Below are 26724 nucleotides of genomic sequence, written 5' to 3'. Positions count from 1 at the left end.
CTACATATGGTCCTTACCCGTCATCAGATGAGCTGACCTCAAGGCATCAGCCTCCTGTCTTAGGTTGGTATCATTGCAATTGGATCATACCCGTCATTGACTTCTGGTTCAGCATACAGCTATACTTGTGGATAGGCCTTTTCACCAGTGTGTGGGGGGGTGAGTTTCTTTGCCTCACCCCTCTTGGCCCCCAAATTTGGCCTTGGAGCCAGTGGGGGGGTGAGGTTCTTTGCCTCACCTCTGTTGGCCCCCAAATTTTAGCTGAACAACCATCACAAGCAGAAGGGAGGAGGATACAGAAATGCCACAACACCAAGCCAATTGACGGCTCCTTTGGAAAAATTGTACCACCAGTGACACCATCAGCAAAGATACTCCAGCACTACCACAATTCGCTGTACCAACAGATAGTTCACAATGCATACAAGTGATACATAGTCCAGGCAAGTTCTGCAAGCAGTTCAAAGCGGAGGAATCTATTAATATGTTCATTTCCTCCCAAAGTAAATTGACTCCTTGATTGAGCATCACTTGTTGAGTTACATTATTCATTGATGCATCAGTTTATACAGTTTGTTGTGATAGCTATCACAGAAGCTGTAGTTTGGTTTTATCTTTGTCTTCACTGGCACTGGGATGAAGATAGGAATTCTGGCAATGATGGCTAAAAAAAAACTATGTAACATTCCAGCAGGCACTAAAAGAAAGCAATTTTCTAAACAATTTAGTATCCTGAATAGAATTAGATATAATGAAAAGGAAAGGTGAAAGTAAACAAACAGATCTGTTAACCTCCTTATTTGTTCACATATTAAAACAATCCTCAACAGCTGTTTACCCAATTTAAATTAAACCATTTAAATCACTTGAATAATGAAAATATTTGGATCCATTTTTTCATGAGCGCTCCTCATATATGATATATGGACATATGCACATACAGACATACATCACAAAACACAAGTGTGCACACATAACATACAGCACATAAGACAATAGTAAAGGTCTTGTAGCTTTACACAGGTGAAATCTCCATTGCAATGTTTAAAAACTCCACAGTCAAAAAATAAAACTGATCAGAAAAACATTAATCTAGGTCTGTATGAGCTCAAAAAATAAAATAGAACTTTATGATGTGGGAAAGGGCAATAATAAAATAGATATTGAAAAAGACATCCTGGTTACCACCTGGGTTTGACTCTTTTTTGGATATCCCATCCTTTTTCCTGTAACTTGCATAATGGGTCTGAAGGTATTCCCACAAGCAAGCCCCAAGGTTTTTTTACATTTGAAATAGGCTTTAATGGTGTTCATTACTCATTAGCCTCCAGGTATGGGAGAACCACTGTTACAGATGTAAGAATAGCCAAGCTGGAGCTCTGGATAGCAGCTGTTATGGATTTGAATCAAATCATCTTATTTTTGGTCTGTAAAAATCACTTTGGTTAGTCTCTCTGGAATCCAAATTGGCTGCTGTTCTTCCTGTGGAAACACACAAACAGAACCCCAACTCCAGACAATCACTGGGTCAGGACCTTTCCATTGTCCTGTTAAAATATCCTTCCAAAGTACCTTAGGCTTATGAACATTTTTTGGATACATAAGTCTTTCCATAGCACTAAGCCCTGATGAATCCAAATTTTAAAAGTTTAGAGTAAAAAGGGTTATATTAAGTTTATCTTTGGGGGATATATACCCCTTTCCAATTCCCTCTTTTTGCTTTAATAAGTACATTTTAATAGTTTGATGAGCTCCTTCAACTATGCCTTATCCTGGTGGATTGTATGGGATTCCTGTTATATGAGTAATGCCAAATGATGAGCAAAATTGTTTAAAAGAGGTAGAAGTATAACCAGGGGCATTATCTGTTTTTAACTGTTTTGGAATGCCCACAGTGGCAAAATTTTGTAAGCAATGAGCTATAATATCTTTAGTTTTTTCTCCAGCATGAAGGGTGCCCATCAAAAATCCAGAAGAAGTATCAACTGTAACATGCAAATATTTTAATTTTCCAAATTCTGGCAAGTGTGTGATGTCCATCTGCCAAATATGGTTAGGTATCAGTCCTCTAGGATTGATTCCAAGATTAACTTGTGGTAAAAAGGTCACACAATTTTGACATTGTTTTATTATTTGTCTAGCTTGTTCCTTAGTTATTTTAAAACGCTTTTGTAAAGTATTAGCATTGACATGGAACCTTTTATGAAAATTTATAGTTTCTTCTAGTGTAGAGAAAATATGTATGTCATGTATAGTTTTATCTGCTAAATCATTGCCCAAACTAAGGGCTCCAGGCAATCCTGTATGTGCCCTGATATGTCCTATAAAGAATGGATCTTTTCTGTCCCAGATTAGACTTTGTATAGTAGAAAACAAAGAGAAAACAGTAGAGGAAGGAGAAATCCTACCAGCATCTTCAAGGGATACTATAGCATTAACTATATACTGACTATCAGAAAATAAATTAAATTCAGAATCTTTAAACTTCACGAAAGCTTGTAATACTGCATTAAGCTCTACCTTTTGAGCTGATTGTTTGGGTACTAGACATGTAAAAGTTTGATCAGGGGTAACTACTGCTGCTGTACCATTATTTGACTCATCAGTGAATATATTTGAAGCATTCATGACAGGTGTTTTTCTTGTCATTTTTGGAAAAACTACAGGATGCAAAGACCAAAAAGACAATAAAGGATTAGATGGTAAGTGATTATCAAATGAAACATTAGATTTACACCTGATTATTGCCCAAGTATTTAACTCATTAGCTAACTCATCAATTTGATCCATAGTATATGGAGTAATAATTTTATTGGGAGAAATTCCAAACACTCCCTTTGCTGCCTTTATTCCTTTGAGTATTAATTGTCCTACAGCCTCAGGATACCTAGTAAGAATAGTGTTAGGAGAATAAGATAAATGTATCCATAATAATGGACCTTCTTGCCAAAATACTCTTGTAGGAATATTTTTTGTTGGTATTACAATAAATAATAAAGGCAAACTTATATCAATTCTATCAAAATGCATACTTTCCATATATGTTTCAATAATTTTTAATGCCTTTCTTGCTTCAGGCGGTAACATGTGGGGTGAATTTGGATCTGATGGATCTTTTAGGATATCAAATAAAGGTCTCAACTCTCCTGTTGGTATGCCTAGATAAGGCCTTATCAAATTTATGTCTCCTAATAACTTTTGAAAGTCATGAAGTAATTTGAGTTAATCTACTCATATTTGAATTTTTGGTGGATGGACCATGGTTGAGGATAATAGAACTCCTAAATAATTAATTGGAAAATTTAATTGTACTTTATCTATTGCTATCTCTAGATTATAATTTTTTTAATAAGTTTGTAAGTGTGGCATAACATTCTAGCAATATGTTTTTATCTTTATGTGCTAATAATACATCATCCATATAGTTAAATATTTGTAGTTCAGGATTTTGATTTCTAAGTGGCTGGATTGCTTTGTTAACAGAAATTTGACACGTAGTTGGGTTGTTAGCCATCCCTTGAGGGAGTACTTTCCATTCATATCTATGATCAGGACCTTCATGATTCAGTGCAGGGATAGTAAATGCAAAACGTGGACTATCCGCAGGATGAATTGGAATTGAAAAAAAAAACAATCTTTAATATCTATAACTAAAACATACCAAGTTTTTGGCAAAGCAGACAATTGAGGAATCCCTGATTGAGCAGGTCCCATAATAACCATCTCATTATTAATGGCTCTTAAATCTTGCAATAATCTCCATTTACCAGATTTCTTTTTGATGACAAAAATGGGAGTATTATGGGGAGATACGGAAGATTGTATATGTCCCTCTGCAAATTGTTGTTTGACCAAGTCATGGGCTACTTGTATTTTTTCTTTAGTCAGGGGCCACTGAGGAACCCATACTGGTCTTTCTGATTTCCAAGTAATTTTTATTGTCTCAGTGACCCCTTCTGAAAACCCAACCCATGTCTATTTATTCCTTGATCTATTTGAATTGGTGCTGCTATGCCTTGTTCTTGTTCTCCTAATCTTTTTTCTTTCCTAAAACCTTGTCTAGCCCTAATAGTGAGTGCATTTGGATTGATGTTATTTGTTAATGTCAAACCTAATTGATCTAGGACATCTGGTCCCCATAGATTTATAGGAAGATGATCCAATACATATGGCTGTATAGTTCCTTCACATTCTTCAGGATCCTTCCAATCTAATACCATTGCACTTCTATGGGTATTAGTTGCTACTCCTAGGCCTCAAAGCGTTTGAGTGGCCTGTTGTAATGGCCAGTGTTTCAGCCATTCTTGACGAGATATGATGCTAAGGTCTGTACCTGTGTCCAGTATCCCATTAAATTCATGTCCTTGAATATTTAGTTTTAGCATTGGGCTAGAATCTAAATTTAAAGACAGCATAGCTCAATCTACACCTGTGGAGCCTAATCCCCTGGAACCTCTTTCTACAGTACCACTGGAAAATTTATCATGCAGGCTGGGTATTATTAATAACTGTACTATTCTATCTCCTGGTGAAATTACTGATATACATCTTGGAGAACTAGCTATAATTTTTATTTCACCTTCATAATCAGGATCAATTACCCCAGGACTTATCATAAGTCCTTTTAGTGTAGAAGAACTGCATCCCAATAATAAGCCTACTGTTCCTTGAGGAAGAGGTCCTTTTACTCCTGTGGGAATGATTTGAACTCCCATCTCTGGAGTTAGTACTGCTCTGGCAGAGGCGCAGATGTCTAACCCTGCACTCCCTCTGGTTTGTCTGATGAGGGATCTAATGGATAATGTGTCCTGGGCACTACCCTGATGGTATTACTGGGTTCCTCCATTGCCCCGTATATTTGTGGTTTTGGGCCCCGGAGCATTGGGCCCCCCTGTCCATTTTTTGGCAATAGAGCCCAATGCTTTTCTCCACGATAACATGGGTAAACACCTGGTCCTTGTCCATTTTTTGATAATGGACTACCCTCTATGGTGGTTTGAGAACGGCATTCATTAGCCCAATGTCTCCCTCTAGGGCATCGTGGGCAAATACCCGGTATTCTACTTCTTTGATACCTAGTTTTGTTAAACCCTCCTCCTATGGGGCAACTCCTTTTATAATGTCCTGTTTGTTCACAATTTTGTAACATGTTTTTGGCCTGGCATATAAAGCCTGTTGTACTGCAGCTGCCAAGACTAGTCCTTGTTCATTAATGTCTCTACATAATTTAATATATGTGTTTAAATCTTCATGTTTCCATGGTCTAATGGCCTCCTTGCACCAACGATTTGCTTGTTCAAAGGCTAGCTGTTTAATTAATGGCATTGCTTGCTCTGTATCCCCAAAAACTCTGGTAGCTCTTTGAATAAGCCTATCTACAAATTCAGTGTAAGGTTCATTAGCTCTTTGTATTACCTTAGATAATTGACCTTGTAAATCTCCATGTCCTTGTAAAGTCTTCCATGCCCTAACTGCATCTGCAGTAATTTGTGAGTATATAGAGGGATCATATACAATTTGTTGCAGGTGACCCTCATAAGATCCTTTTCCTAAAAACATATCTAGATTTCTCTGAGGACAACCAGCTGCTGCATTTCACCTAGCTGTCTCCGTGCAAAATTCCTCATTGGCAACCTTCCATAACAAGTATTGTCCTCCATTTAGCACAGCTTTACACATACTAGTCCAATCTGTTGGCGTCATGTTCAAATTGGTAATGGATTTGACTAAGCTTATAGTGAAGGGTGCTTGAGGACCATAGGTTGTTACAGCCTCTTTTAGCTGCTTCACTGTTTTGAAATCTAAAACATGGTGATTTCGCTGCCCTCCTGCTGCCTCAAATACAGAGCATGCTAATCTTTGAGGTCCTGTCTCAGGATCCCATCTATCAACTACGGGGGTTGGGGCCCCATAGATGGAGCTGTTGTTTGGACACTTACACCCTCTGGTGATAGAAAGGTGTTAGTAGCAGCCTCCTGTTGTAACTTTTCCCCTGATGGCTTTTTCTGTTCTAAACTTTCTTCCCCTGATTATCTCGAGAGGCCTCCTCTTTTTCCTGATCTAATATGTCTTCTACCATAATCTGAACTGAAAGCTTTGGACTAGGCAAACAAAATCGTATCATCATCCACAATGGCAGTGTGCCAACTGGCAGAGTTCCTGGGTTTTTCTTTTCCCTGTCCCTTAAATCTTCACCATGATGGTCCCATTGTGATATATTCAACAACTCCTCCTTAAAAAGCCATGGGCTACATTTTTGTATTGTATCAACATATGCCCTGACTGTTTTTGGTTTTACTAGGGTGCCTCCTTCCTCTAACAATTTACTTAACATTCTTTCGGTTTGTTTTTTGCTAATTTCTGACCCCATATTTCTGCTACAAAGATAACGCAACTCAAACAGATAACTCAAAACAAAACTGAAGCAAAATGAAACAAAAACAGAACAAAAAATCGTTGTATCAATTTTCCTATTTTTTTGAAATGTATATTCGTGGTCTATCTCTATCTCTTCCTCAGGGCCGAAGAACTTCAAACCTTGAGCCAACCATTTTTCCCAGTTTGCCTGAGAAAGTTCTAGGGATAGGCAGCTTGAAACAAAAACAAAACAAATCAAAACAAGAACACATTGTTTTTTGAAATGGTCACCCATTCTCTCACCTTTCCTCAGGGGCGAGCAATTTCACTTACCTCAGAGCTTCAGGCGTTCCCGCATGGGCCACCAAATGCCGCAGTCTGGCTGGGCACAAATCATGAGCCACTCAAGCAGGAACAAACTTTATTTCTGAACTCCCGCGAACGCCACGCACACGGACTTCTCCTGGGACACACCACACACCAACCGGAAATCCCTCCTCTGGCACTTCCCCAACCAACAAGAACTCCCCAGGAATTCCCGCAAGAACTACAAAGTAGAGCGAGAACTCCAAAGTAGCCAGTGCCTGAGGCGGACAGCAGGGGTCTAATATACAATTGAATACACAGCTTAACATAACCATTATCATCTCAATGGCTTGCTGCCATCACCTCTCAACCACTCTGGTTCTGGTAAAAATGCTATGTGTCATTCCGACTAGGCTATGGCTCTCAGCAGAAGTTAAATAGTGAGATCAAAATAAACACACATAAACACAATTTACCCTTTTCTTTGACCAGGTCTGAGACGACTCCCGCTCTGGCTCCTGCCTCAAGCCACCCAGTGGGGCAGTGAGATTTACACAAGAGACTAGCAGGAGAGAGAGAGAGAGAGCACGCCAGAGAATGGCCTTTTATTGGGGAACAAGAAATTCAGGGGAAAATTCCATCCAATGAAGGTCGAGGGGGACAGCATTCCAAGGTCAGGGTCAGTGATTGGTCTCAGCGTAAATGGTCAGTCACACCCCTCACACGATGGGCTCTTGCACCTAGAAAGGGTGGGGATTAGTTCTGACACAGTTTAGCTGGAACACCTCACACCCAGTTAGGGAGGTGCCCAATCACGTGCAAGAACAGCTTTCCACAGTCTGGAATGGTAAAATAAACAAGTAAACTTTATTTTGGCGTATGTATGCTTTATTAATTTTCACCAGGTACTATCATATTCTCAGTGATTAGGTGAAATTATTCAAATGATAGGGAAAAATTAAGGTCACTCTCAGGAGAGAATACTCTTAATGAAGGTCTGTTTTAGGATATTCAGCCATGTTTCTTTATTTATCCTTAGACATTTTTATTTTTTTTATATATCCTTAGACATTTTTATATCTTTATACCAATATAAACTTTTACAGACCACTTTAAGATACATGCTTTCTATAGATTCCTGTATGTTAATAACCAATATTAATTTTTATAAAATTATATTTCTTTCCACTCCTCTATAATATATTTTGAGTGTTTATATTATATTACACCCTGTCCTTAGCACTTACTCATTAATATGCCTTTAATGAAATGAATACAAACTATTTAAGCAGATCTCTAGGAGAGTGTCCAGAGAGAAAACAAATATGTAGATCTTTTCCATGAAAAATTCCACCTTTTCATTAGTTTCTCTTGATATTTGAGAGTAATGTAGGGATATATATGTATACTTTTTGGTAGATTATTTTTAGAGTCATTCCTTACTTTGGCTGCCTGATAGAATCATCTAGTAAGCATTAGAAACTGTGATGTCTAATTAAATCAGAATCTGGGGTAGGACAAGCATCAGTGGTTTTTAAAAGTTAATAGATAAATTTAGTGTGTAATCAATTTTGAGGACTACTGTTAATGAGGTGCTTTTATATATTTAATATTTAGTTGAATTTATTTAAATAATAACAACATGTTAAAAGAAATCCAAACAAAGAATGCTTCCAAAGGAGATTTTTTTTAAGGCATTTGGTCATGTTTCTTTACCTATCATTAAATTATTTCCAATTTGTGGTAAAGTTTGGAATATTACCAAGTCTAATCTAATCTCAATTTAAAGCTTCTTTCCTTACCAGGTGGGACTGGAATAAGGCATAATATGTTTGTTTTCCATATGATGCCAATGTCTTCTACTCAATGATGCCAGAGTTTTGATAATAGGGAAAGATAAGAGTTAGGCTGGGTTAGTGGGAGGCCTCCCCAATTACGTTCTTCACACACATGTTCAGACAAGGTGTTCAGCTAACCATTCTATGTACCTCTCAGCTCTTACTTTGATAGAGCACTTTACACAGCCTCTTTCTAGAGTCTTGGGCAAAGTCTTCAAAGATTCTAGCCTAGCTATGGTTCCTAAGCCTACAGGAAAGCTGGCTTTTTGGCCCCCAAGAAATTCTGGATGTGCAGACTATTCTTCATATATAGCCCTCTTTCTTTTCTTTGTTACTGCAGAGAGTTCTAACCATTAGCCAACCTCTTCCTTTAGACTTAAAACAGGGAAGAGTAAACATAGGTCACACCCCAAACATGGGAAGCATGGGTCAAGTTTAGCAAAAGTTCTTCAATTTATTTAGTTCCCTTTTGTCACCTGTCTCTGCTGAGGGTGGAAAGTGGGGATTCTTTTGAGGACAGAAGCAAAATGCACAAGACCTTGACAATACTAAGAAAAGCCCTACCAAATTCCCCCATCCCAAGCCTTAATCTCTGTAGGTAGAGGATGCTTTAGAGATCTCAGATGATATTTGGGGACCCACCTCTTAGCAAATTCTTTTTATGCTTGTTCATTTGTTTATAGAGTGTGGAGCTGTCGCTCTCAGTTTTGGCCCCTCAAAAAGAGCTGGACAGTTGGAAAACATTTTCCCATTACATTTTGTTAACTTTATAGAAAATCACATCTTTTCTTTTCCAACCTAGATGAAGTTTTGTAAAAAGATTTATATGAAGTGAATCTGTACCAGCTTTATCCTTTCTCCTTCTCCCCCTTTTAGTCATATTATTTTATTTATGTACATTTAAATGCATAACCTTCTACATAGTACCTCTATTTAAAGACTACGAAGAAAATCTGGCCTTGATAATACTCAGTGGTTAGTTGCAGATCTTACTCATTTGAAGGTCTAAGTGGTCATCATTTTCTTTTCTTTTTTTTTTAACCAATACCTTTATTTTATTAATTTATTTTTATGTGGTGCTGTGGATGGAATCCATGGCCTCGCATGTGTTAGAGGAGGCTCTACCACTGAGCCACAATCCCAGCCCCATAAATGGTCATCATTTTCTTCCTGACTTTCACTTCCTTCCAAAGCTATGGTCTTAGGAATATAATTGGAGCATTTTATTCTCCAGGTTTCAGTTGTTAAAATTTTTGTTGTAATGTTCACTTTCCATGTTGTAAGTTTTTAGCTTCTCATTGCTAATGTGATTCTTGTGCTTGATCTTGAAACTGTAGATTCTTAAACCTGCCAGCAAAGGAAATAAAAAAAAAATCACAGGATGAAGGGAAAATTCCATTATTCTCCTCTAGATGCATAAAAAGAAATGATTCTGGGTTGTAAAACTATCCTTTCAAAAGCTGTTTCTAACAAACAACCTCCCTGTAAAGGCACCCAGATTCTATAGTTGTTAGTACATTTTGTGACAGTACCCTTGGTCTCATAAAAGTATCTATAATTCTCACTGGTTTTCTTCCTGGGAGATCTTCCAGATCAGTGATCATAGTAGCAGTCTTGAATCATCACTTCAGAACTCCTTCTGTGAAATTCAAACAGATTAACAAGATAGCAGAGAGAAAAAAAACAAAACAAAAAACATGGATAGCATCTTCAAGAAAAGTTGGTGACTTGAAATCCCTCCAAATCTCAGACTATGGGTGAATGTGACCAAATCACCAAAAAGAGCAGGACTTAAACAAGATGAAGATGAACAGCAGTATTGTAAGTGTTGCTGAAAGTAACAGTAAAAGGAAACTACAAAGTTTCAGGAAAATAATAAAAATGAAAAAAAAAAAAAAAAACATCAAAACTCATGGGATACATTTGAAGCAGTGTTTTTAGAAACATTTATTACATTAAAACCTTTATAAGGTGAAAATACTGAATTCAATATTAAATTCAAAAGAATACAAAAATACAAAAATGAAAACTAAAATAAAGCAGAAGAAATCGAGAAAAAACGCAGAAATTGTCAACTTAGCAAAATAAAACATTAAAAAAGGTGATTAAGAATGAAGAGACATAAAGTGTGAATCATCCTAATTGGTGAAAATACAAATTCACAAAATACAAAATGATACAGTGAAATAATGTTTGAAACAGAAAATAGTAAAAGTCTACTTGGAATAATTCTGTGCAAAATTACCTGAAAACTCCAAAAAGTTTTCAAAATTCTGCTACTGGCCGTCCTCCTCCCATGATAATCATTCTAGATAATCATTCTAATTGACTTTACCAAGAAATTCTGTTAGCGTTTGGATGATTTAATAAACCCTGTGGTATATAAATTGTTATAGAGTGAAGAAAAGAGAAAACTTCCAAATTGTTTTTATAAATTATGTGTCAAAATGAAGGCCTGATAAATAGTACTAAAAAATTAAGACCTGTCTGATTTATGAATATCAATGCAAAATCTTTTAAAAATACTGTTAAATAGGATCTGTAATGTCAAATAGAATGCAAAATATTAAGAATATATCATAAGCACATGGCATTCATTATGGAAATGCCACAAGTTCAATATTAGAAAAATCATTAGGATAATTCATCTACTCATCATACCATACTTTTTAAGAAGAAAAATCATGTAACTGTCTTTATAGGTATCTAAAAGTCTTAACAAAATTCAACATATATGCTTGACAAAAAGAAGGAAGGAAGGGAAGGAGGAAGGGAGAGGGAGGACAGAAAGAAAAAGTGAAGGAGGTAATGAGTGAGGAAGGCTAGCTCAAGAAAAGAGTCAATAATTTCTTGACAGGATTTCATACATGTAAGGCAAGCAGACATTGCTGCTTCTCAATCTGCTGGAATAAGAAGTACATAAGACACTTTGAAATAATTTTGCAGTTTATAACAAATATGGAGGAGGAGGATTAAGTTAAAGGATACCACATATTTAGAGTGTGAGTTAAAGATTGACTTTTTGCAGATGGTCAAAGTCAAGAAATTAAAAAACAAATGACAAAGGGACTATTAGATTCAAAGATTTAGGAAGCTTGTCAATCACATACAATGAGTGAATCTAGTTTGCATTGTGATTGGAACAACTCTAAAGACTGATTTATTCAGAAAATTTGAGTAAAGTTAGCTATTAAATGATATCAAGAAATTATTGTCAATCTTGTTAGATGCTAGTGGCATGGCAGTTATGTAAAAAGCACCCATGTTGCTACATATTGACCTATTTAGAGATGATGTTATCTAAGTGTTGCTACTACATGCTTCAATGTTATTAATAACAAGAAAGAAAACAGGGACAGATGATACAAATGTGACAAAATCTTGATAATTGTGGAATCTGAGTGATGGTATCTGGGGGTCCATTGCACTATTTTCTCAATTTTTCTGTGTTGTAGTTGTTATATTGTTTTTAAAATTAAACTTATACTCCTAGTAGTAACAGGGTAACATCTCTCTCTTAAAAAAAAAATATATATATATATATATATATATATATATATATATATATATATATATACACACACACATCCATATATATCAGTTCCTTTTTTAAAGCAACAGGTGCACATTGTGTATATTTTTCTATGTGTATGGTGGAATAGGTAAAAGCATCTGACTGTTGGATACCTATTGAAATAAAGAGAGTCATATGCCATATATATTAACACAAAGAACCAATAATTTATATAGAAGAGTTTCATAATTCACAAAGTAAAGACAACAGTAGATATACTTTCCTGCTAGATCTACTGAATGATGAAGAAAGAAGGAGCTCACTCTAACACTTTTTTACTGTGATGAATGGAATCCCTTTTGCATAATAATTCTTTTGATAAAACACTACATGGAGTTTCCATTCTCTGCCATAGGAATAGAGAAATATATGACTTAGTGGCAGTTTATGGTAAAAACCAGGATTTTGCTTTGAGAACTAACAGAACTGCCAAGAAATCTCATCAAAGCATAGTTTGATAAAAATAAAAATAAATAAAAAATTAAGAAGTATATTTCTAAAATAAAAGTACTTTTTCTAGTCTGATCTAAATGTATTGTACCATCATTGGGAGTATCATAGTCCATTTGGGAAAGTAACTCTTAAACAAGTTCAGAGGAAAGCAATTTTGAAGGTGAGGGCACATAGAATCAGATATGGTCAATGAGACTTTAGTATTTAGTGTGGTGGTAAACACACATCCCCAAATATTTCTCTTTCATTGCCAAAGCCTCTGATAATGTTTATCAGGATACTTTGAAAACATATAGTAAAATCTGCCACGCAACCAGTGGGAGCTTCATGAAAGAAGGTTCAGTTCATAAGAAATTGCTAGTGAGTTTTAAATTAAAGAGACAGACTCTCATTACCTTAACACCAGCTCCAAGATGGCTTCTCCTAGCTCCCACCTCCAGCCACCTAATGCGGTGGTGAGGTTTACAGAAGAGACTAGCAAAAGAGGGAGAGCATGCCAGGGAGTGAGCTTTTATTGGGGAACAAAAAATTCAAGGGAAAATCCCATCCAATGAAGGTTAAGGGGAACAGCATCCCAAGGTCAAGGACAATGATTGGGTGTTCATGTCAATGGCCAGGCACGCCTCTGCAAGGACAAGCCCTCAGACCTGGGAAAGGGTGGGGAAGGCTTTCAACACAGCTGTGTTTAAGCACCTCTCACCCAGCCAGGGAGGTAACTCAAATCACGAGCGAGGATGGCCTCCCACAGTAAAACCTGGCCTGGCATTCTGAGTGGCATAATCAGTTTTAAATCACATGGTAGGCCTCCTTCATTGAACACAAGGCTTCAACCTCACATCAGGCAACCCCCTGCTGTCTTCCTTTGTCTTTTCCTTTGCAAATGCTTTGTGCATCATGCACATTCATCCACTGGGTGGCAGTATGTGCTCTAGAATGTTTACTGTTTCTGGTCTCACTCTAACAGAATTTCAGATATCAAACTTTTTGACTAGGAAAATAGCCATCTTATCAAATCTTAAGAAAACGTATTGTCTTGAATGTAAGCTCCTCCCCAGAGGAGACTACAGGAATTTTAATAGTGTTAATACTTCTTGCCATTTACTCTCAACACATTCTCCCTTCTGTTATCAAATTCACACACCACACATGTACAAAATAGATTTCCCCACATGCTCTTCAGTTTCATCACCATTGTATAGATTTTCACATCTGAAATAGACACATGCCCTTTCCAAATCCCTCAAGCCCACTTGCCATCTTCAGTGTTCTCTGTACCCTACCTCTTATTTCTGTGGCTCTTGCCTGCCAGAGGGCTTCCCCCCACTTTCTGTTTAGTTTCTTAAATATCATACCACCTCCACAGTGAAATCAAGAGATAGACCAGTGAGTTCCCATATAATATCATATGTATCTCCTCTGACTCTGCACTGTGTCTTAGATAAACAGCAGATTCTGGTTTCATTACCTATAGTCTTGGAAAGTCATATGGTTCCCTTTTACTAAAACCAATTTTTTTTTTTTCATAATGAACAATGAGGCCAATTGACTTGGATTATGTGAGACTTATCTTCAATGAAGGGAGGCAAAAATGTCCAAGAGATTAAAGTACATGTCAAGTATGATTACAACCATGAAAAACCCACAAAAATATGGACATATTTTAAAATATGAAAAAAAAATTCCTAATAATAGTTGTTCTAGATGGAGTTGTGAAAGCTTTTATCTCCCCTTTCTGCTATCTTGTGGTTTTCCCTATATTATCCTTAATGAAAAATATTTACAAATATACTTAAATCATCTTTAATTTTTCTCTTACCTAGATTAAAAACTTCTGCTTCCTTTGTATGTTCTGCTAATTTTCCCATAGTTCCTTAGTAGTATTTTGACATTTCCTTGAATATCCACATAGCACTGGTTATTGCTGAGTGTAATAGCTTTGACTTATTTTTTTACAAAAAATAAATTTCTTATTTTGACTAGCTTTTGTTTTACAGAGAATTGCAAAAACAGTACAATTTCCATAAACCCCAGGCCCAGTTTCCCCTATTACTAGCCTCTAACATTAGTTGTCTCCTTTGTCACAGTTAATGAATCCATAATGATACCTTATTGTTAACTAAAGTCCTTTCTTTATCAGACTTCCTTTGTTTCCAACTGATGGCCATCTCCCCTACCTAATGTCCAGTCCTTTTTCTTTTCCAGGATGCTGTCCAGGAAGGCACGTTGAATTCAATCATCACGTCTCCTTAGGCTTTCTTGGCTGGGGCAGTTTCTCAGTCCTAGTAAAGATCTTGGCAGCTTTGAGGAGTACTGGCCAGGTATTAAGTTGACTGACCCTCATTTAGGATTTTTCTAATATTTTCCTCATAATTAGCCTGGAATTTTAGACTTTGGAGAGAAGATCACAAAAGTAAAGTGTCATTCTCGTAACCTTTTATCAAGACTATGTCCTGCCCACAGAACACAGTGTTGTTGGTCACCTGCCTGAAGTAGTGTTTCCAAGGTTCCTCCACTGGAAAGTTACTCTTTCATTTTCCTTTTGTTCCTCACTGTTTGAAAGTGTATACATAGCTCAGACTTGCTAAGTGGAGAGTTATGTTTTACCTCAATGTGATGTCTACATAAATTATTTGAAATGCTTCTGTATAGGAGAGTTGTCTGCTTTCCTCCATTTATTGTTTAATCATTTATATTAGTATGGACTTTTGGATATGTATTTTTTTAGTTTTATTGATTTTTTAAAATACATGACATCAGCAGAATGCATTACAGTTCTTATTATATATATACAGTACAATTTTTCATATCTTTGTATATAGAGTATATTCACGCCAATTCATGCCTTTATACATGTACTTTGTTTTTTTTGCATTACAATTCTTATTACACATATATACCAAAATTTTTCATATCTGTTTACATATAAAGTATGTTGATATGCAATTCAAGTCTCCATACATGTGCTTTGGATAATGATGTCCATCATATTCCACCACCCTTGCTAATCTCCTGCCCCCTCCCTTTCCCTCCCACCCCTCTTCCCTATTTAGAAATCATCTAATCCTCCTATGCTCTCCCTTCATACCCCACAATGAGACAGCCACCTTATATCAGAGAAAACATTTGGCATTTGTTTTTTGGGGGATTGGCTAACTTCACTTAGCATTATGTTCTCCAACACCATCTATTTACCTGCAAATACCATGATTTTATGCTATTTTAATGCTGAGTAAAATTCCATTATGTATATATGACACATTTTTTTATCCATTCATCCACTGAAGCGCATATAGGTTGGCTCTACAGTTTAGCTATTGTGAATTGTGCTGCTATAACATTGATGTGGCTGTGTCCCTGTAGTATGCTGTTTTTAAGTCCTTTGGGTGGATATGTATTTTCTATTTTTAATATTAATCCAGTGTTACTTTACTTTTGTTGCTCAGATTATTCATTTGGAGTTTATCCAGTTGGGTTACTATTTATATTTGACATAACTTTTTTTTTCTTTATACTTTTTAAGCCCTTTTATTTCTTCCTTCCTTCCTTCCTTCCTTCCTTCCTTCCTTCCTTCCTTCCTTCCTTCCTTCCTTCCTTCCTTTTTTCTGTCTTTTCTTCTCTCTCTCTCTCTCTCTCTCTCTCTCTCTCTCTCTCTCTCATTTCTTTCTTTTTTTCTCTGTCTCTCTTCTGAGGTTTGATCCCAGGCCCTCAGGCATACTAAGCAAGAACTTTGCCAGCAATCTATTCCCCAGTACTTTTTACTCTGAAACAGTGACTTGCTAAATTTTCCAGGCTAGCTTTCGATTTGCAGTCTTCCTATCTCAGCCTCCTGAGTACCTGGGATTACAGGCATGCCCATGGAGCCCAGCATTCCATTAATTTCTGACACTATAGATCTTCCTTCTGAGACTACATGGATATAATTCTTCTTATATAGTCCCTACCCAAGTCCTAGAATTTGTGGATTATTTAATTTATTATCATCATCATAATCATTATCATTACTGCTGAAGACTGAAAGCAGTGTCTTGCCCAGCCTAGGCAAGTGCACTATTGCTGAACCTTGTATGATGATCATAATAAAGATTAAAATTTAAAACGAACTGAGTATCATCCAGGCACAGAGGTGCATGCTGTAATCCCAGCTATTAAGAAGGCCAACACAGGAGAATAGCAGGTTTAAGCCCAGATTTAGCAATTGAACAAGACCCTGTCTTAAAATAAATAAATGTGAAAAACCAGCCTCTACCTCAGAACAAAGCCTGTTCAAGGAAGGGACATCACCTTTGTCCTTGGAAAGACCCACAGAGCACTCCTAGGCACATTCCCACCCTGCTAAGATGTTTATCTACAAATAACAGGAGAGATCTGCTGTGCCAGGTGTCCCTGACTCAGTCAGGCTAGGTGGGGATCCATAGCAACCCCCTAGCAGCCACCAATCAGCATGAGACAGGGAAATACCTGGGATGCCAGATGACCCTCCCAGTAGTTTATGGTGGTTGATAACGTGTTGGGAAACCATGTAGTTCAGCATGTACACCCCTTTTGGCTGAAACCAATCAGGTCAAATGAATCCCCCTCTTGTAGTAACCAATCACCCCTACCCAACTTGTTCCCGCCAGTGAATGTGCTAATCATGTTTTAGAGTTGTTATTTGATTTTCCCGCGGTGTGACGATTTGCTAAGAGATGCTATGATGTATGTGGGAGTCCCTGCCTTCTCCAAAGAGTGTATAAAACTGCTGCAAACCCTGGGCTCGGGGCCTCTCAGCATCACCAGTTCCTGTGTGTGCACACGGAGGACCGAGCTAGCTTGCAATAAACACCTCTTTGCTGCTTACATGGATCTTGGGTCTCTGGTGGTCTTTTGAGGGTCCCGAATTCGAGCTTAACAAATGCAAATGGGCTATGGATATAGTTCAGTGATAAACACCCTCGGGTTCAATGCTCAGTACCACAATAAAAGGGAAAAAAAGTGGGGCTGGGGATGTGGCTCAAACGGTAGTGCACTCGCCTGGCATGCATGCGGGCCTGGGGTTCGATCCTTAGCACCACATACAAACAAGGATGTTGTGCGAAAACTAAAAAAAAACTAATAAATATTAAAAAATGGGGAAAAAAGTATTGTGTGTCTGTTGTGTATAAGAACTTGTATTAGGAATACCATTCTTTAAAAACAATTGAACATGAAGAGTTTGATTTGCTTGAATTTGTGGGGTTCTCTGGGTTAAGGGAATAGCAAGCCATTTCATAGAGCACTTCAGGCCTTTGACAGGAAGAGCAGAAATACAATTTACTAAGACATCTCTTTTCAGTTACATCTTGTATTTTAGCTGAAAAAATTACACAAATATAAGACTTCAAGTAGGTAATGACATTTGTAGGTAGTTTTTAGGTGACCTTCCAATTTTTACTCCTAGATGTCATTTCAAATTCAGATTATATATATATATATATATATATATATATATATATATAATCTCAGTTTCATTTATTAACCTTAATATTTATCTTCAATGAGGGGAGAAAAAATGTACAAGAGACTAAAGTGCATGTCAAGTATGATTACAACCATGAAAAACCCACAAAAATATGAACATATTTTAAAAAATGAAAAAAAGTCATGTCGTATTTGTTTACCTTTCAACTACTGTCCATGAGTGAAGCTTGTTTTTGAGGAAGGCATCAACTGTGCATAAGAGAAGATCCTGGGGTTTGTCAAGCCAAAAGGAATGGCATCTAGGAAGCCTTTTTGAGAAACTTCTTGCTAAGGAGGAAAGATGATGACATAATCAGCAGAAAGCTAGATCAGAACCAGAAAGATTCCTCCAGTTATGAGTTCAAATTCAATTGCCACAAGCTTCCTTGTCATTTCTAGGAAAGATGATGACATAATCAGCAGAAAGCTAGATCAGAACCAGAAAGATTCCTCCAGTTATGAGTTCAAATTCAATTGCCACAAGCTTCCTTGTCATTTCTGACAGTTCTTCTTATGCTCTGACTCTCTCAGAAGCTTTGAACTCAGGTAATAACTTTCAAGGAAAACCATGGTTTGTGTGTTTTTATCAAACAATTCCATGACTATAAGGGATGGTTACCTATCATTTTTTTCAAACTAAATTCCCATTATAAAGTCAAGAACATTAGAGGAGGACATAACCTTAGATATCACTTACATAATGATTCTATATATACCAGGACAAGACTCAGAGAGGTCTGGTGTATTCCTTTGGGTCACTCCACAGTCAATAGTGTGGAATTAAATACTGACTCTCTTGAACTTCAGATCAGAGCTTTTTAAAAAATATTTCTTTTTTCATTGTAGTTGGACACAATACCTTTTTTTCACTTATTTTTATGTGGTGCTGAGGATCAAACCTAGGGCCTCGCACATGATAAGCGAGTGCTCTACTGCTGAGCCACAACCCTAGCCCCAAATCAGAGCTTTTTTCTACAGAATTGTGCTTTGTTAAACATTTGTACATCTGACTCATTCATTTATTCCACAGAATGTTTATGAGAGCTGTTTCATGCCTGACACTATGCTAGAGTTCGCAAGTACAAATTTGCACCACTTTTAGTAATTAAATAGAAATATGAGTAAACTACCACCAGGTGGCATAAGACTTCAGGTAGGTAATTACATTTGTAGGTTATTTGTAGGTGACCCTCCAATTTTTCCTCCTTGATGTCATTTCAAGTTCAAATGATAAGAACAGGTCTGAATGTGCAATTGAGGCTTATCATTTTCTATCAGGATACCACAATTCTTCCAGCTTCCCAGGCAAAAGTCTTTGAGTTATTTTTGTTTTATTTCATCTCTTACTTAATGAGTCACTGCTAGTACAGACTGGCTCCTTTCCTCATCTTTAGCCCTTTTGTAAAAACCCTCCAATGTAGCCATATCAGAAAGAAAAGAAAAAAAATACCTTGTGTGCATTTCTCAGCGTATTTCAATTTTACTGCTTCTGAGTTTTGCTCTTGCTGTTCATTTTCCCTGAAATTCCTTCTCTTTGAAACTCTCTCCATCATCACCTCACTCTAGCTGAGTCCAAAGTCACTAATGTTCAGCAAGCACTTGAGTAGTTATTTTTCAGCTAAAATACAAGATGTAACTGAAAAGAGCTATCTTAGTATATCAAAACATGGGTGATAGTAATATAGGAAAGGCCCAACTCTATTTTCTACCCTCACACAGAATCTATCTTCTTCCCAGCTCTCCCTACTTGAGAAAGTCTAGTAGATCAAATGGCTATGTGCCATCTTAGAGGCATTTTACCAGGCAGTGTGGTTACCCAGGTATCAATCCTGCAGAGGTGGTCAAGAAAAAGACTGGTCCTTGTGTGGAGTCTGAAGGTGATTCAAATAATTTAAAAGGATACAGGGTCAAAAATGTTTCTACACAGTGAGGTGAAATAGTTTGGCACTTCAAAACCTAACAGTGGTAGGGTGGGTAGAAGGTATCCTGCACATAGGCAAGTGGGAAAAGGCAATTTAGGAAGGTACAGCTGGGTGTGGGGGTGCCCACCTGGAATCCCAGTGGCTTGGGAGGCTGAGGCGGGAGATCACAAGTTCTAGGCCAGCTTCAGCAGCTTAGTGAAACCCTATGCCACTTAGCAAGACCCTGTCTCAAAAAAAAAAAAAAAAAAAGAAAGAAAGAAAAAGAAAGAAAGAAAGGAAGGAAGGAAGAAAGAAAGAAAGAAATGGCTGGAAATGTGGCTCAGTGGTTAAGTGCTGCTGGGTCCAATCTCTAGTACCAAAACAAATAAGAGAAAAAATAGAGGCAGGGACTAGATTATGAGGACCCTCGATTGGCTTGCAAAGAAGTTAAGGCTTTATCCTGTAGGCATTAGAAGTTATTACAAGACTTAGAACAGGGGAATGACAAGAACGGATTTGCCTTTCAGAAAGATCCTTCCTGATTGTGGTGTGGATTAGAAAGGGGTAAGACCAACTAGGCAACCAATTAGAAATGACCATAGAGCCTGGATGGGTGGGGATGTTAAGCCCTGAAGAAAGGTAAAAGCTGTGCTGAAGGAGGGGCAAGAATGGATCTGAAAGGTTCAACAGAATTTGGTGAATAATCAGATATGGGAGTAGGAGATAGGATTGGGTGGACCCCAGGTTCCTAGCTGATGTCACTAATTAGGAGAGAGGATACAGAAACTAAGTAGTTCTTAGAGATGGTGATGATGAATGTGTTGAGTTTATTTGGGAATATTTTGGTCTGATTATTTGTATTAATTAACTTCATACATTAATATATGGGTTAGAATGAAAGTTCTCAGTATTGAAAAACTTCCTTAATACCATTCTTCAATTTGGCAAAAATATTTAAATGTGTTCCTTCTTTCTTGTAGTAGTTAGGAACAGTGGGGATTGTGGATCATAGATTCCCAAATATCTAAAACAGTGTCATTCTCGTACATCTTTATTATTTTAACAAATGCAATTTGTTCACTCTGTAATTGATACAATGTAATTTTTATATCTGTAAGACTTTTGTGCACATGTAAACTCATAAATCATCAAAAGGTTTAAGATATGACTTCCAGAACTCAATACCCAATAGAGAACCATTCAGCAGTAAATGGCTATGTTTAAAGATGTTTGTGGGACATGCAGAAAGTGGGCCTCATGTTGAGTAAGGAGGAACCAGAGAGGACTGCAGTGGGGATAGCTGAGCAAATCTCTAAAGTATGAGCAGATTCTGAAAAGTCAGATGGGGCAAAGAGAACAGCATTATGAGGGACAGGTAGGAGTCCATGTCAGTGAGTTCAAGGGGGATGAAAGGCCTTGGCCAATCAGCTAGAGTAACTTAATGAATCTGATAGGTTCTCTGACTCCTATTGCTGCTCTCCAGCATCCACATTCTCTTCAGCATTCATTTTGTGATAGTTTTCCTAAGGTGTAATGAAAATTTTTGGTTATATGTTTTCCAGGTTGTTTTTCTATCATTTACCTGTTTTTTCTAAATCTGAATCTCATTCTGAATTTTAGATTTTCAGGCCTTAGTGTTAAAATCATTTAATAAATTTTAGTATTCTCTAACTGCCCTAGTTTCTCTTTTTTGGTAACATCCCATTTGCCTGTGAGGTCCACATGCAGCCTTTTGAAGCAATGTAACTAAACTCCCATTAGAGTTAACTGTGTAATAATGAGGTACTCATATAACATATCCTGAAAAGGAGTAGATGAATTCAACATTTGGTAAGGATACATAATAGCAAATCTTGCAAGGAGGCATTCAATAAATCTTTCTGAAAGACTGAATTTCACATAATAACCTGTAAATAAGGAAGACTGCATCTTCTTCATTGCATAACTTCATTAAATGTGTTTTACTGCCAGAGCAAGATATACAAGAGGGGCTCAGAGGATAATTTGCCAGGCCATGGTGCTTCTGCATCTGATTTCCTTTGGCTTCTTCTGTCACAACAAGCTTCCTGGTCCTCTAAGGGTCAGGGACCCTTCTCTCTAGGGGGCCTGAAGTACATCAAAACATGACTTCTGTTTACCAAGTGGCTGACTTCCACTTTTGTTATTTGTTTACAAATAGGAACTTAAAATGTTTTGAAAACAGTTTTTTCTTTAAAGCTGGTAATCCTTTTATGATTTGTTTTAGTGTTTCTCAACAAGCTACTAATGTCACTGATAAAGCAAGATTGTAACTTAATGAGCCACACTTTGATGGTTGATCATAAATTCTCAAATTAACATAGTCCCAATGAAGGATATTTTATTATCTGTGTCTATGTCTGTATCTACATAGGATTTCACATATGTGAATTATGAATCAGTAACTCCAAATTGGAAGGAAATATAAAAATGAATTCTGCCTAAATCCTACTTTGTGCAGATGAAGAGATGTGTGACTGGTAGATTGTTCTTTTTCTTGTACTTAAGAGGCTAGTACTAAATTTAAACACAATCCATAAATACCCTCCTTTCTGATATAATTTGCTATGATTCTATGCTCTGCTGAGCATATTACATGTTATGTAATGCTCTTACATCTATTGGCTGTGTCTTATCTCCTGAAAGTCTACAGATACTTTGAAGGAAGAGATTATGTTTTATTTGTCTTTTCATTCCCAATTGTACCTGCTCCAGTTCTTTCCTAGTAGCTGCTGTGAAGTTGAACATGAATCATGCAGGTAGCCCTGATCTTGCACTGAAATCAAGGAAATAGGCATCAGGGTGATAGGTCTCCTTCAGATGTGGCAGATTGTCTTCTGTTCCAGGACACCTGTAGTTTCAGGTGGATAACCTGTTCAGTGTTTGGAGCCCTACTCTCTTCATTCTTTGCCTGATAGTTACAAAGCTACATCTCTCTGCTGAAGCCCACCTTTCCCATTGTTTTCCCAGTCCCAGCCTCAACTGCCTTGAACTAGACCAGACTTGCTAATCCCTGGTTTGGATTCAAGTTAGAGTAGCTGCCTTTTCTCCAACCTTTCAACACTGTGCTCCTCAGCTCAGCCCTCCCTCCTGTTGGCAAGCCCTGTGGTAAACACCTTAGGCAATCAGGGGTAATTCCACTGAGAGCTGAAGCTCTTCCTTGTCCAACACTTTTATATAAAATAAGTGGGCAGGGGAGCTGTTAAATTATTTTCAAAAATAAATTTGGACACTAATTATTCATTTGACAAATATTTATTAAATACCTAACATCTCCCATACCAGATGCTGTTGTGGATGCTGGGGATATAGCTGAGAACAAAACCAAATCCCTTCCCCTATGAGGTTTATTTACATTCTTGTCAGGGAGAGACCAAGAAATGAATACATGGATAGATATGTAATGTTCAGTCACTGCTAAAATTTAGTGATTAGTGTGATGAAACATTAAGCAGCAAGGAAAGGGGGTAGAAAGTAACAGGAGGAGTTGCTAATTTAGACAGGATGGCCAGGGAAGGCCTGGACAGAGAGACATTTTGGAATCATCTACAGAACAGTGCAGTTGTTCTGGAAGACAAATTGAGAAAGCAGTATAAAAAGGAGAATAATTGACAGAGGGTTGACCTTTCGATTGGCAGCATGGAAATTAATGGTTATCAAGGCAACAGCAGTTGTATTGACTTGGAAGAGACCTGATTGGAATCACCTCAGACTGAGTGGGAGAGGAGGAAATGGAGAGATGCAAGTGCACTGTGCCTTTGAGGCACATTGCTTCAAAGGAAGCAGTACCCACAGGGAGCTGTGGGACCAAGAGAATTTTTTATTTTTTCCAAGCTTGAAGAAACCACAGCATTTTTATGTGCAAACAAAGATTCAGTTAAGAAGGAAAACTGGTGATGCAAAAAAGAGAGAGGTTGCAGTATGGAGAAGAGGCAGTGGGATTCAGTGTGCATGTGAACTACATTTTTTTAATATTTATTTTTTAGTTATAGTTGGACATAATACCTTTATTTTATTTGTTCATTTTTATGTGGCACTGAGGATCGAACCCAAGACCTCATGTGTGCTAGGCAAGTGCTCTACTGCTGAGCCACATCCCCAGCCTATGTGAACCACATTTCTCCTATAAAAATGCAGAAGCCATGGCTCAGTGGCAGAGTGCTTGCCTAGCATGTGTGAGGCACTGGATTGGATTCTCAGCACCGCACATAAATATACAATTTAAATAATGATCCATTGACAACTAAAAAAGTTCAGCGCTTTGACATTTCAAAAGAAGGCAGATTATCAATGGTAAAATCAGTGGTAAACTAACCATTTTGGCAAGTGCACATTTTATTTCTGGTCTGTTGTGCTTTCTCATCAATATAATTTGAAATTACACTGATAATAAGATTATTATGAAGAATTTTTAATGGCCTTCCAGTGAAGTCATTGGTGTCTTAATGATTTATTGGCCATTTCTAATCCTAGAATAACTCGAAACTCTTACTCATCAGTATATGATAAGTAATCTATCACATTATTATAATCAGACCTATATAGTTAAAAAAATAACAGCTTCCTTTCTGTTTCTGTGGAACTTCTGCTAAATGGGGCTATAATTCTCTAAAATAAAACCTCAGAGAAAACCCAGTTGGGAAAAGTATGATCCTAATGGACAGAAGACTCAACCTTTCCTGTTTGGGTTTTTCTCTTTATAGTACCTCAGTTCTGTGTTTCCAAGAATAAATAGAGGTAGAAACTTACTGAAAGTTCAATCTATTCTTTACTTCCTCCACAGGATGAAAACTTTAGATAAGTAAAAAACAAGATTTTAGGATATCAGAGCCATGGTCATCAATAGCTTCTATACTCTCAGTAAATGTAAAACTTAGGGCAGTTGAAAAGCATTCCTATGGATGTAAAACTAGAGGTTTTTAAATTTAGGAAAAAATACTAAAGCTCATCTATTATCTTGCACCTTATTTTACAGAGAACAAACTCAGTGACAAAGTGGTTAAATAATAGACATAGAAGTGTTGTCAGCTGTGTTGGGTGAGTTTTTAAGTTAATAAAGAGAAAAGTAAAATAGTAATGAAGTAACTATGACATTCCTTCATTTATTGAGTGATTCCATATACTGGGTACTATGCTGACCACTTTAAATTCATAATCTCATTTAACATTTACAGCATCAATATGTGGTGGAAAGGTGGTTGTATTAACCAGTTGTCACAGAACCATATTCATCACTTGCCTCCATTTCATTCTCTGTAAGTGACCAATAATTTATAATGCTGAATCCTTGAGGCTCTACATTCCTTTAAAAATATATTTCTATTTCTTTACTATGTAATCCTCAGGCACAGTCTACATTGGTATCAGTACTATCTGTGAAATTTTTAGAAGTACCAATTCTCAAACCTTCCTAGGTCTACTGAATGAGCAATTTCTGTTTAAAGCCCTCCTACCAGGTAATTAAAATATACACTAAAATTTGAGAACCACTGCTTTAGAGCAGACTATTATAGGCACCAGTAGAAGCTTCTGGATCTCTTTCCTCATACTATTAAACAAATAAACAAATAAACCAACCAACCAAACCATCCTACATCCTTGAGTAGTGACCATAGAGATAATTGCCACCATTAAAAACTTGGAGGCTATGTTTGTTTGGAAAAGTTGCTGTGGTTTGAAAGTGTTCCAAAATATATGTGTTAGGAACTTAAACCTAATGCCACAGTGTTGGAAGGTGGGGCTTCACCCTCATGAATTAACTAATTCAGATTATAAAAGAGCTTGAGGCTGCAAAATCAGTGTCTTATTTTCTCATCTTCTCACCTTCTTGCCTTCTGCTGTGGGATAACGCTGCAAGAGGATTCTTGCCAAATGCTGACAACTTGATATTGAACTTCCCAGCTTCTGGTGCTGTAAAAAACAATAATTTTCTTAAGTTACGAAGTATGTGGTATTTTAAAAATGTGTTCTTATTAGTTATACATGACAGTATAATGTGTGTGTGTGTGTATATATATATATATATATATATATATAGAGAGAGAGAGAGAGAGAGAGAGAGAGAGAGAGAGAAACTTTTCATTCTTCTGCTTGTAAATGATGTAGAATTACATTGGTCATCATGTAATCATATATACACATAGGAAAGTAATGTCTGATTCATTCTACTATCTTTCCTATTCCCATTCCTTCTCCCTTCCCTTTATTCCTCTTTGTGTAATCCAACTTACTTCTATCTCCCACCACTTCACTTACTGTAATTCAGCATCTGATATCAGAGAGAAATAATTATGATATTCCTTCATTTATTGAGTGATTCCATATACTGGGTACTGTGCTGACCACTTTAAATCCATGATCTTATTTAACATTTATAGCATCTATATGTGGTGGAAAGGTAGTTTTTTGGCATTTCATGTTTGGGGATTACCTTATTCCACTTAGCATTATAGTCTCCAGATCCATCCATTTACCTGCAAATGCCATAATTTCATTCTTCTTTGACGCTGAATAATATTCCATTTATATACTACATTTTCTTTATCTATTCATCTGGTGGAGGGTCCCTATGTTGGTTCCATAGTTTTGCTATTGTGAATTGAGCTGCTATAAACACTGATGTGGCTGTGTCACTGTAGTTTGCTGCTTTTAAGCCCTTTGAGTATAAACCGAAGAGTGGGATAACTGGTCAAATGGTGGTTCTGTTCCAAGTTTTCTGAGGAAAGCTCCATACTGCTTTTTATAGTGTTTGCACCAATAATGTATGAGTATACTTTTCCCCCACATCCTCACCAACATTAAT

The 26724-nt window shown here is 37.0% G+C and overlaps 1 long non-coding RNA gene across 1 annotated transcript; it reads right to left on the bottom strand.

The window, feature by feature from the left end:
• Positions 1 to 9536: 9536 nt before the first annotated feature.
• LOC131424537 (uncharacterized) lies at positions 9537 to 25832 on the bottom strand. Its single transcript, XR_009227785.1, has 3 exons — positions 25746 to 25832; positions 18165 to 18291; positions 9537 to 9848 (listed from the first exon to the last, which is right to left on the bottom strand). It is a non-coding gene; the product is annotated as an uncharacterized LOC131424537 (long non-coding RNA).
• Between the last annotated feature and the right edge of the window lie 892 nt (positions 25833 to 26724).

The sequence above is a fragment of the Marmota monax genome, unplaced genomic scaffold (genome assembly GCF_021218885.2).
Source record: "Marmota monax isolate L192 unplaced genomic scaffold, Marmota_monax_Labrador192_F-V1.1 WCK01_AAM20220418_F8-fsc00011, whole genome shotgun sequence".
NCBI lineage: Eukaryota > Metazoa > Chordata > Mammalia > Rodentia > Sciuridae > Marmota > Marmota monax.
Note: the sequence above shows the minus strand (reverse complement) of the source record. Positions and strands in the feature narration are given on the sequence as shown.